General features: G+C 42.7%; 2 long non-coding RNA genes across 2 annotated transcripts; both read left to right on the top strand.

The window, feature by feature from the left end:
* Nucleotides 1-1,411: 1,411 nt before the first annotated feature.
* On the top strand, nucleotides 1,412-4,377 carry LOC309528925. The gene is made up of 4 exons (XR_014217989.1): nucleotides 1,412-1,496; nucleotides 2,094-2,198; nucleotides 3,087-3,204; nucleotides 4,179-4,377. It is a non-coding gene; the product is annotated as an uncharacterized lncRNA (long non-coding RNA).
* A 2,268-nt stretch (nucleotides 4,378-6,645) lies between these two features.
* On the top strand, nucleotides 6,646-9,923 carry LOC309529795. The gene is made up of 4 exons (XR_014218466.1): nucleotides 6,646-6,735; nucleotides 6,886-6,976; nucleotides 7,969-8,128; nucleotides 9,586-9,923. It is a non-coding gene; the product is annotated as an uncharacterized lncRNA (long non-coding RNA).
* The last annotated feature ends 449 nt before the right edge of the window (nucleotides 9,924-10,372 follow it).

Here is a 10,372-nt window from a genome sequence, read left to right as displayed (position 1 = left end):
CAAACCTCACTGAAAATGCAAACCATTAATTGCACAGAGAGAATGGAGTATCTGACATAGTTGGTTTTCTTATTCCGGTTATTTACTGAACAGCTAGTGGACATCACTACATATGAGCAAAGGCATCTGGGAAGTTATGGAGGTTTCAGTATATTCTCTCTCTTCTTCAATAAAAAGAAATTTATCTCACCCTCCATAGCAGGCAAAAGGTGGATCTCATCTGAAGGGCTACATTACCTGTGTTTATTAACCATGATTTCCTAATAGAATATTGAGCTTTGAGAACAGTATTGTTTGTTTGTTTGTTTGTTTGTTTGTTAGGTTGGTTGGTTGATACACCATGATCTCTCATGGGTTCTAAAGAGCTTAAATCACACACACGCAGCCAATGTATGCCTGTGACTCCTGCTTCTCTGCACTTTTTCTGAGCTTCCCATTAATTCATGACTGGCAGCTCTGGAGGAAACTGAGTGCTGGACATCATGGACCCTGAATTGGGTTCAGGAAATGCCATTAAATACCTTGCTGTGCTTTCTTAATTGCCCAGAAGTCAAGAAGAAGCAGATTGCATTGTACGTACTGTAGCCAAGATATAATCTTTACAAACAAAGATGTTTTGCTTTATGAAGGGGCAGAGGCGGAGGATGAATGGGTCTTCGAAGGCAATGCGGGTCTCAGAATGCAACCATTTTTATTTTTATTTAAATGGTTGTAATTGAGTGAAATAATGTCTTAGAACTTCTTATGTTAAATCCAATGTGTGTTTCCCCAGGAAGCTTGCAACAGCCTATGCTGTTGCAAGTCCACAGTATCCTGGACTTTGAGGCCAATCTGGGACCCATCAGCATAATTTTATCCTTCACGTTGGGATGAATATAGTAATAACCTGAGGCAAATAGTGCAGGCTGTTATAGCAGCACTATCGTCCAAGAGGCTGATTGTGATCTACTGGTCAATCCTGGTTGATCTTTGGACCTTCTGTGATCCACTACAACCCCCCCCCCAAAGAAGCTCAACAACTTAAGCTCCGTAAATAGATCACTGCCAGTTTTTTAATACTGTGAGTAGATCACAGTCTCTTGGGAGTTGGACATGCCTGTTTTATAGCATCTCATAATATAGAGAGCATAATATAGAGAGCACATGAGAGCACATGAGATACTATAAATGTGCTCTCTGCCGAGACTGAGGAGATATCAGTGTCAAAATGAGAGAATGTTGCAGTTGTACCATCCTGTGAAGGGGTCGTTCTTGCCTGGAGCACTTGTGAGAGCTTCAGAATTGATCTTTATGCCTCAGGCAGGGAGCGCCAATCCTCTGTGGAGATTTGGATCATGTGGTTCCATAAGGAAGGCTGTAACTGCTGTGAAGTAGCTATAAAAAGGATGCACTCAAGGGATTGGATTTTAGCAGAGTGAGAACTTCACTGCCATTTCCGCCCAAGACCCCCTGCACCTTGGGAAGAGTCACACTGATCGAGAATTGTAGTGAAACTGGTGAGTGAAGGGAATTTGAGTAGATCTTCTCCTTTTTATAACAGCAAATTTTCACCCATAATTTCATGAGCTGGTCTGGGGCTGGGCTATTTTGACTTCCTTGGGCAAAGGCAGATTTAGGGGCATGTGACTGGTTTACCTGCACTGGGCTCCGGAACAAGAGGGTGCCACAGGGGACACTGCAGCAATGATGAACAAGTGGCAATGGAAAGCAAGTGGCCGGGAGGAGGGGAATGAGTGTTGCACAGGGCGCTGCTGAAACTATAAAGCCCAAAGTCCACTACTGCATTGGGGGTGCAGTCATGCAATTTTTGCTAATGAAACCTCAAATAGGGGCCCCTATTTCCAAGGGCAGAGAATGGAGTACAATAAAAGTACTGGTAAATGCTATTCAAGTTAGAGCCTCATCTTTCCCCCAAAATTCATGGGTGGTGGAATTTGGGAGGCTATTTCACAACTTTTCAGGAGGAACCACCCTCATCAGATTTTTTTTTTATTGTGAAATGTGAGCTCAGCCCTAGCTTAAATAGATGGATCCCTTGCAATTTTCAGAGTGCTATAAATATTCTGTTTCAGTCATGGCATCTCTTCTTTTAGGGATATAGAGTTCCTAGCTAAACACCGACCTTTGCCTAACCAAAGCCATGAAGACCTGTTACTATTTCCTTCTTGCCATTGCCTTAATCCTCTCAGCTGATCCAGGTAAGTTATTAGTCCAGCTCCCTTTTGAGGTTAGGCAACCAAAGCTGTACCCAGTATTCCAAATGTGTTTGCATTCAGCTCACTGCTGGGGATCTAACTTCCCTGTCTTGCTCATATTCTCCTAGAACTCCCTAGGCTTCTTCCACTGAAACGATTCCCTTTGTGGAGATGGCTAGTTGTTGGGCCATTGATTGCTACTTTTACACTGAAATGACTAGGCAAAACACAACTATGTATTTGTTCCAGTTGTTCCCAATGTAGATTTTTCATTCCTCCCTCCCTTCATTCACCCCTTCTTCCCTAGTGGGTGATGGTACCTTTTCATGGTATGCTTCAGGTGCCAACAGGTCTTGGGTCAGCCATGCCAGGTTGAAGCACCACTGCCCCACTTAGAAATTGTGTTCTGCATGGCAATTGAATTTAGGAAAATGTTGCTTTTGGTGGCAATAGAAACCTCCAACAAAAGCTGGATGGGGTGCAACTTGGAGGGAAGTCTCAGTGTGCTGGTCTCCCCAACTGTGACCCCCACCTTAAAATATATAATTGCCCCTTCATGACAACTAGACATGGGGAAGCAACTTCCCTTGGCAACAGTGAGAGCATTTTTCACAAGCCGTCGTTCTGTACCACAGTCCTTGGGGCTCTCTATCCCTTGTTTATACTGTTTTTAGGAAAAACAGAATTTGCAATAAGACCCAACAATCAGATGATGGAATGATGCCAAGAGGAAAAGAAAGCAACTGGATAACTAGTTAGATGCAGTTTTCAAGCTCACTAGTTGTAATGGAAAGAAAAGGATTCTTAGTAACTTATTCTTCCTCCTCCTCCTCCTCCTCCTCCTCCTCCTCCTCTTCCTCCTCCTCCTCTTTTTCTCTTTGGGAGGAACAGTCTTTGCTCAGGTAATAGGCGAGGAAAAATGTGGTAACATGGGTGGCGTCTGCAAAGACAGCTGTGAGAAAGAACATAACGACATTGGAGAATGCAGTACAACACGTTGCTGCGTAAGGTGAGAGTTATACCACAACCAACCAACCAACCAACAAAAAAAGCAAGGTGCATTTGTTGAATGTCAAAAGGAGTGAATTAATTGGAAATGCCAAAGTGGTGGACATTTTTCCAATTTATGCCAGTGCACCATCTTCACCGGTCCCTGCAGAGATCAGATCTGGCCACAGGTCTGTCTTAATTACATCCAGGGTGGAATACTGCAACTTGCTCCAAAGGGGGCTAGCACAGAAGAGACTTTGGAAACTTGAAGCGCTGCAGAATATTGCAACAACAAAGTTTTCGGGCATCTGTGGTATGTTGATTAGTTGAGTAAGGAATTTATTGCCCGCTCTCAGACGACTGAACACAGAAGAGAGGTCTAAAACCATAGTATTGTTCCTATGCTTGAATTTTTGTTTTGCTCCCACTGCCAAATCTGGTGGGTTAAGATCTTTATATAAATATATTTCTCTACTTGTTTAGCAAGTAGGACATAAGAGGACTTTTGTTCATTATGTTCATAATATTTTGTTCACAATTATTTCTTTTCAGGTTCAAAAGAATATTTAAATAAATACATGAATGAATGAATGAATTTATTATTTCAGTCACAGACAAGTTCCAGCTCACATACAAAATCAGGGAGGTCATGAAACACAATAAAGATACATATAAATAAATATAATTTTATTATTAAAAGTTCATGAACAGAAAATAATATAGTGCAACTGATTTTCGGGGTTGGTGTATTGTGGGACAAGCACACAAAGTGCTATGAGATTGAGTGTTTGTGGGGGAGGGAGGCTCAATTTTATTCTACACAGATCGAATAAACACATTGACAATAAAGGTATTATTATTATTATTATCACAAAATCTGTAGAGAAGTGGGGCTGAGTGGAGGAAGAAGGGGGAAGCAGGAACAGCATTTTACAATTTATCAAGATATGTGTGAATTTGTCAATATTAATTTATAATCTCCAAACATCTTAGTTTTGAGTCTGAATGATGGGGTCCATCTCTGCTGCCACTTGGCTTGAGGATTCATCAGCTCCTACCTGAACACCAGCGTTATCCAGGAATTGTCATTGTTTTGTCCACCAGCTGAAGGATCACAAAAGCACATTTGGTGTAAATCTTCAAAGACCATGCGTTAATAAAAAATAAAAACTATAATGCAGATAGTCCAAAAGTTTACTGTGTCTCCTTTTATGTTTGACACTGATGGGGTGAAATTGTATGACAGTCTGTATGCCAATTCTATAAGCCACCAAAGGTCTGCTATACAAATTGTTGGACAATGGAAGCACTACACAAGCCATGAGTTGGGGAGATATTACCATTTGGGATGTGGATGGAAGTGCATCTCATGTCCAAATATGGAATCCACAAGACAGTATCAACATCTACATGTAAGGAGGCCATGCAGTCTGCCTGTCATGCTTCTGGGATTGCTATGGGCACCTGCTTTTCATTCATTATATATACCTCCCTAAAGGGGTCTATCTTAAGTTTCATATTCAGGGGCTCCTCTGTGACATGTTCATTTTCTTTGGTGATCCCTCATAGCCAAGTAATATTGTCTTCCATAAACACGGTTTTAACAATGAGTCCGTAAGTGACTGACCCACACGTCCTTTGTAAAAAGTTATTAATAAACTTGTATCCAGACCTTGCTCCCTAAGAAGTCAATTTAAATCTTAAAAAAGAGACTATAGGGGTGAACCATGTCCCCATACTTGGGAAAGAAAAAGGAAGATTGAGAAATGAAAGCAATGATTTTATTTAAAAGTACAGTGGTACCCCTGGTTACGTACTTAATTCGTTCCGGAGGACCGTTCTTAACCTGAAACTGTTCTTTACCTGAAGCACCACTTCAGCTAATGTGGCCTCCAGCTGCTGCCGCGCCACTGGAGCACAATTTCTGTTCTCATCCTGAAGCAAAGTTCTTAACCCGAGGTACTATTTCTGGGTTAGCGGATTCTGTAACCTGAAGCGTATGTAACCTGAAGCATATGTAACCTGAGGTACCACTGTAATTTAAAAGCACATATAGTGGTACCTCGGGTTAAGAACTTAATTCATTCTGGAGGTTCGTTCTTAACCTGAAACTATTCTTAACCTGAGGTACTACTTTAGCTAATTGGGCCTCGCACTGCCTCCGCACGATTTCTGATCTCATCCTGAAGCTAAGTTCTTAACCCGAGGTACTATTTCTGGATTAGCAGAGTCTGTAACCTGAAGCGTCTGTAACCTGAAGCGTCTGTAACCCAAGGTACCGCTGTACATTGTTGCAGCAGTGCATTCCCTAATATTTTGATGTCACACTTACCAGTTCCATGCAACTTGGTTCATGAGGTTTGGACATCATCATCTCATCATCATTTATTTATACCCCGCCCATCTGGCTGGGTTTCCCCAGTCACTCTGGGCAGCTTCCAACCAAACATTAAAATACAATAATCTGTTAAACATTAAAAGCTTTCCTAAACAGGGCTGCCTTCAGATGTGTTCTAAAAGTCTGGTAGTTGTTTTTCTCTTTGACATCTGGTGGGAGGGCGTTCCACAGGGCAGGTGCCACTAGTGAGAAGGCTCTCTGCCTGTTTCCCTGTAACTTGGCTTCTCGCAGCACGTGAACCACCAGAAGGCCCTCGGCGCTGGACCTCAGTGTCTGGACAGAACAATGGGGGTGGAGACACTCTTTCAGGTACCCATGTGACCAGCCAATATGTTACTGCTTTCTTCCATTGCTTTTTCTTATTGGGATATAAAGTTCCCAGACAAACATCTGCATTGCTTTTTCATAATCTCGAATTCCATATAACCTGTGCTTTCATGTCTTTGCCTTGCGACTGCTCCCTTTTAAAAATAATTGGCCAGGAGCTACGCACAAAACCAACCTTAGAAAAGTTGGGTCCTTGGGCAAATGGTTACCCTGAGACCTCTTTCTTCTTTCATCCTTCCTCCTACCCTGTCCCTTTCTGATGCCCACCAATACTTCTGTGTACTTTGAATCATGGCTGCCCACCTATATCATTGTGTACTTTGGATCAGAGCCGCTTTTAGTTAGAAGTCAAGAAAACTGCTTGATATTTCCTCCACTTAACCATATCTCCTCAACAACCTTTTGCCTTAAAAAAAAAATCACATCCCCTCTCTTTATATCTTTCCTCCTGTTGCTGAAGAGGCAACCCATTGCCTCCACCACAAGACCAGCGAGCTACACCGAAAAGGAGAGGTAATATTTTCAACTGGCTCCTATCTTTCCCCCTTCATGGATTCATAAACCAACCTGAGCTCTGTTTCTCCCTTCCCTTCCTTCATTGCAAAAGTTCTTTCTGCATTTTTAGCATTTAACATTTTAACTTTCTTCATTTTATCATTTTGTGCATATCTAGAACCTCTTCAGTCCTGAACTCCTTGCTAATTCTACTTTCCTTCACTCTCTATAAATCCCTCCAGCAAAAGCAAGGAAACATTTCCCTCCTGCTTCAAATCTGTCTGCAAGAGTACCCTGGAATAATGAAATAATGCAAGATTGTTGAGTGAAGTAGGTGGAAAACTGATTAATTAACAGAACAGATGCCTGCCACCTGTTCTACCAATCCCACCAGTCACCATTGTTCCACTAAATTTATGAACAGCTTTGGAGAGAAGTCACCATATTTTATTCTTTGTGGCTCTTGTTTTAGGGATAGAGAGTTCCCATCCAAACATCTGTCTTCATCTTCTCATGGTCATGAAGACCTGTTACCTTCTCTTTCTTGCCCTTGGCTTTTTGTTTCGTCCAGGTAAGTCATCAGTTAAGTTCTGGACTTAACCAGGTAAAGTAAAGGTAAAGGACCCTTGACAGTTAAGTCCAGTCACGAACGATTCAGGGGTTGTGGTGCTCATCTCACTTTACTGGCTGAGGAAATGGGTTTTTGCTTGCATACAGTTTTTCTGGATCATGTGGCCAGCATGACGAACTTCTGGCGAACCAGAGCAGTGCACGGAAATGCCATTTACCTTCTCGCTGGAGTGGAACCTATTTATCTACTTGCACTTTGGCATGCTTTCGAACTGCTAGGTTGGCAGGAGCTGGGACCGAGCAACGGGGGCTCACCCCTTCATTTGGATTTGAACTGCCGACCTTCCATTCGGCAAGCCCAAGGCTCAGTGGTTTATACCACAGTGCCATTTGCATCCCCTTGGACTTAACCAAGGGGCTTCCAAATGTCATTAGCCAAACACATGCAGAAGCTCCTTTCCAACCTTCTTAAAGACTCTGAATGGAGGAGGTGTGGCTTGTATGGGGGAGGGCTGGCGCCAGGGGTGGCATGCACAGGCACATCCTCCTATCCAGTTCAAGCCCTGGTTGATGGTGATGATGGTGGTGGTGGTGATTACTATTCTTGTAGGGGCCTACATACAGTCAGATATCTTGATGCTTTACACTTGAATGTGTGTGCAGTAATTGAAATACTTTATTATCACTTGTACAACTTGTATACAGTGAGATCACACAAAAGATGGCTTCCTTGTGGGAATTAAGGCTAGAAAAGTGTTGACTAAATGAAGAGTTGAAACTGCTTTGATCTAAGGATGTCCAGCGTTCCATCTGGCCTGGTAGTTCCAATCTTGCTCCACATGATCTTCCCAGCCCTGGGGAAGTCTCTTTCCCAGCACTGCACTGTGAAATGACAATGTTGCCAATTGTAATGAAACATAGGAATGTTGGGCTCTGATTATTTGTTATTGTTTCCCCTTGTAAACTTTTTTTTTTCTTTTGGTGGGGAAACAGGATCGTCTGCTAATGTGCACAATCAAAGCCAATGCCGCCAGATAAATGGTGTGTGTGCATTTATCAAGTGCCCTGAGACCTTTAACTCTATTGGAAAGTGTTCAACATTTTGGCCATGCTGCTATCTGCAATTGCCAGGATGAGAATGACAGCTCCAAAGGTGAGAATGATGGCCCTATACCAGGAATGAACTATGTTCACTCATGCAAATGTTTACTTCTCCTTCTCCCAAAAATATTGCCTAGCTTTCCTTGAGATTTTTATTACTTTGACATTGTGATAACTGCTGTATGTGGTAGAAGTTTGTGGCTTGAACACAGGTACACAGGAGCATAGCTGTCAACTTTTCTCTTTTTTTAAGCGAAATTCCCTTATTCCGAATAGGATTCCTTACAAGAAAAGGGAAAAGTTGACAGCTATGCACAGGAGGCTGGCTGCATTTCGCCCCTGCCCCAATCCTCGCAGAATTATTCTACTGTCACGTTGTATGATATTCATGGCTTCCACCAGGACATGCACTTAAAAAATAATAATAGGACGAAAGAATTTACAAAAAGAGGAGCCACCACTATCACTCAATCAAGCAATATTTTTATATCATTCTAAAGAGAAATATAAAGGAAAAGGGGGTCAGAGCCAACCATCCAAATCGCTTATTTGTCAGTCATTGCTGGATAAAGGAAGCAAATTGACTGCATAATTCCCAGCATAATTATCACCCAAGTTCTTATTTCTTTTAAACAGTCCTTTCCCTTCACAGGCATCAAGGCCCATCCTACAGAATTAGTCCTATAAGGCAGTGGTTAGTCAACACTCCCTCATGCAAGGAAGCATTAATCTTGCCCTGGACCCACCTGGTCAACTGGTTTATTTCACAAGTCACATCCCCACAAACTGTTAGGATATTTCCGTTCCACCTTAAAAGGGAGCAGGCTGTGAGTCACAGAGTCTGCACATTTCCTGTTCACAGGATGTTTATGTTTCCTGTTGCTTTCGTTTTCTCTCTCTGTCTGGAGACACTGACGCAGGCAGTCATGTCTTTCTTTGTTCTGATCAACGCTGAATCAAACTTGTAAATAGTGCTCTCCTGAGTGTGACTTTTGCTGTGAATTATCTGCTGATAGAGTGTACATGAGCTCCGGAATGTGGCAAGCTATTTCAGGAAACTCATGTCGCTAATTGCTGATACTGCGTGCCTACAGGAGATCGATGGATCGTCCGGCAGACGGCTTGGGGCCATGATGGACTTTGTCTCCCTGGCAGTATCCCAACACAAACACTCCGTTCACATCATCAGGGTGCATTTACTGAAACTGATCTCCAAAAGACAGACAAGATGTGACACTGGACACCACAGCTCGGACTGCAACAACAGTGGGAACATCTTAATTGCTGTAGAGTAGAATGACTTTAGACTCAATACATGATGTATGTGTGCGACAGGTAGTCTGTGAGATGGAGTAAGAGAGGTCCATTTGGACAGATAGGAAGAGTGTATCTCTTTGAGTGTATCTCTGTGAGTGGGGCACAATGTGTGTATGGTCTTGTATGTGAGAGAAATGTTTTGTTGCCTGCAAAAAATGTTTCTATTGCATTATTTTCAGATATTATTTTCAGAGATGGGGAAAACAGATATCAGTTCATGTGATGATGGAATCTTTCGAGGAGTTGGAGATGGTGTTTATAAGTGGCCCATGTTTCACAAGCGTATAGTAAGGCTGGTAGTACAATAGCTTTGTAAATAAGCATTTTGGTTTCCCTGCGAATGTCCCAGTTCTCAAACACTCTGTACTTCAGTCTGGAGAAAGCCGCACTCGCAGAGCTCAGGAGATACTGTTGGAGAAGAAACTGGCCTTTAGTGAGTTCAACATCATCAGCAGCAGCAGCAGATGACTGAGCTGTGAGCTCGGACTGAAACTACTGTGTAAAGACTAATAAATCTAAGCGTAATTAAACCGCCAGCTTGCCACGTCCTCGGTGTGAGAGGGAAATCATAAATCTTGACATCCCCCTACTCTTCCCCCACCTACTGTCACCTGAATGACCCATTGGGCCTGCTTGAATGGGGCACCTCCCATCAAACTGTGCAGCCATGGCGGGAGGCATTGCTGTCCCCCCAGCATGGCCACTCAGAGCAGAAGATGACCTTAGTCTATGCTATCTCAGGCCTCAAACTACTAATCCCCAGCACTCCCAGGTAAGTGGTCATTCCAGACGAACCCTGTTATGAAAAAGTCATTGATGGGAAGAGGTTTTTCCCCCACCTCCTATGCTCAATTTTGGATATTCCTGTATCATTATCTTAACTTGGATATGGAAAGGCGTAGACCCACATGCAAAACAAGCACAGTTTTTAAATCCTTGATTGAGAAGTTATTCAAAAGGTACCCAAAGGAAAACGAAG

The sequence above is a fragment of the Podarcis vaucheri genome, assembly GCF_965113315.1.
Source record: "Podarcis vaucheri genome assembly, chromosome: 3".
Taxonomy (NCBI): domain Eukaryota; kingdom Metazoa; phylum Chordata; class Lepidosauria; order Squamata; family Lacertidae; genus Podarcis; species Podarcis vaucheri.
The sequence above is the reverse complement of the archived record's forward strand: the minus strand, read 5'-3'. Positions and strand labels throughout refer to the sequence as shown.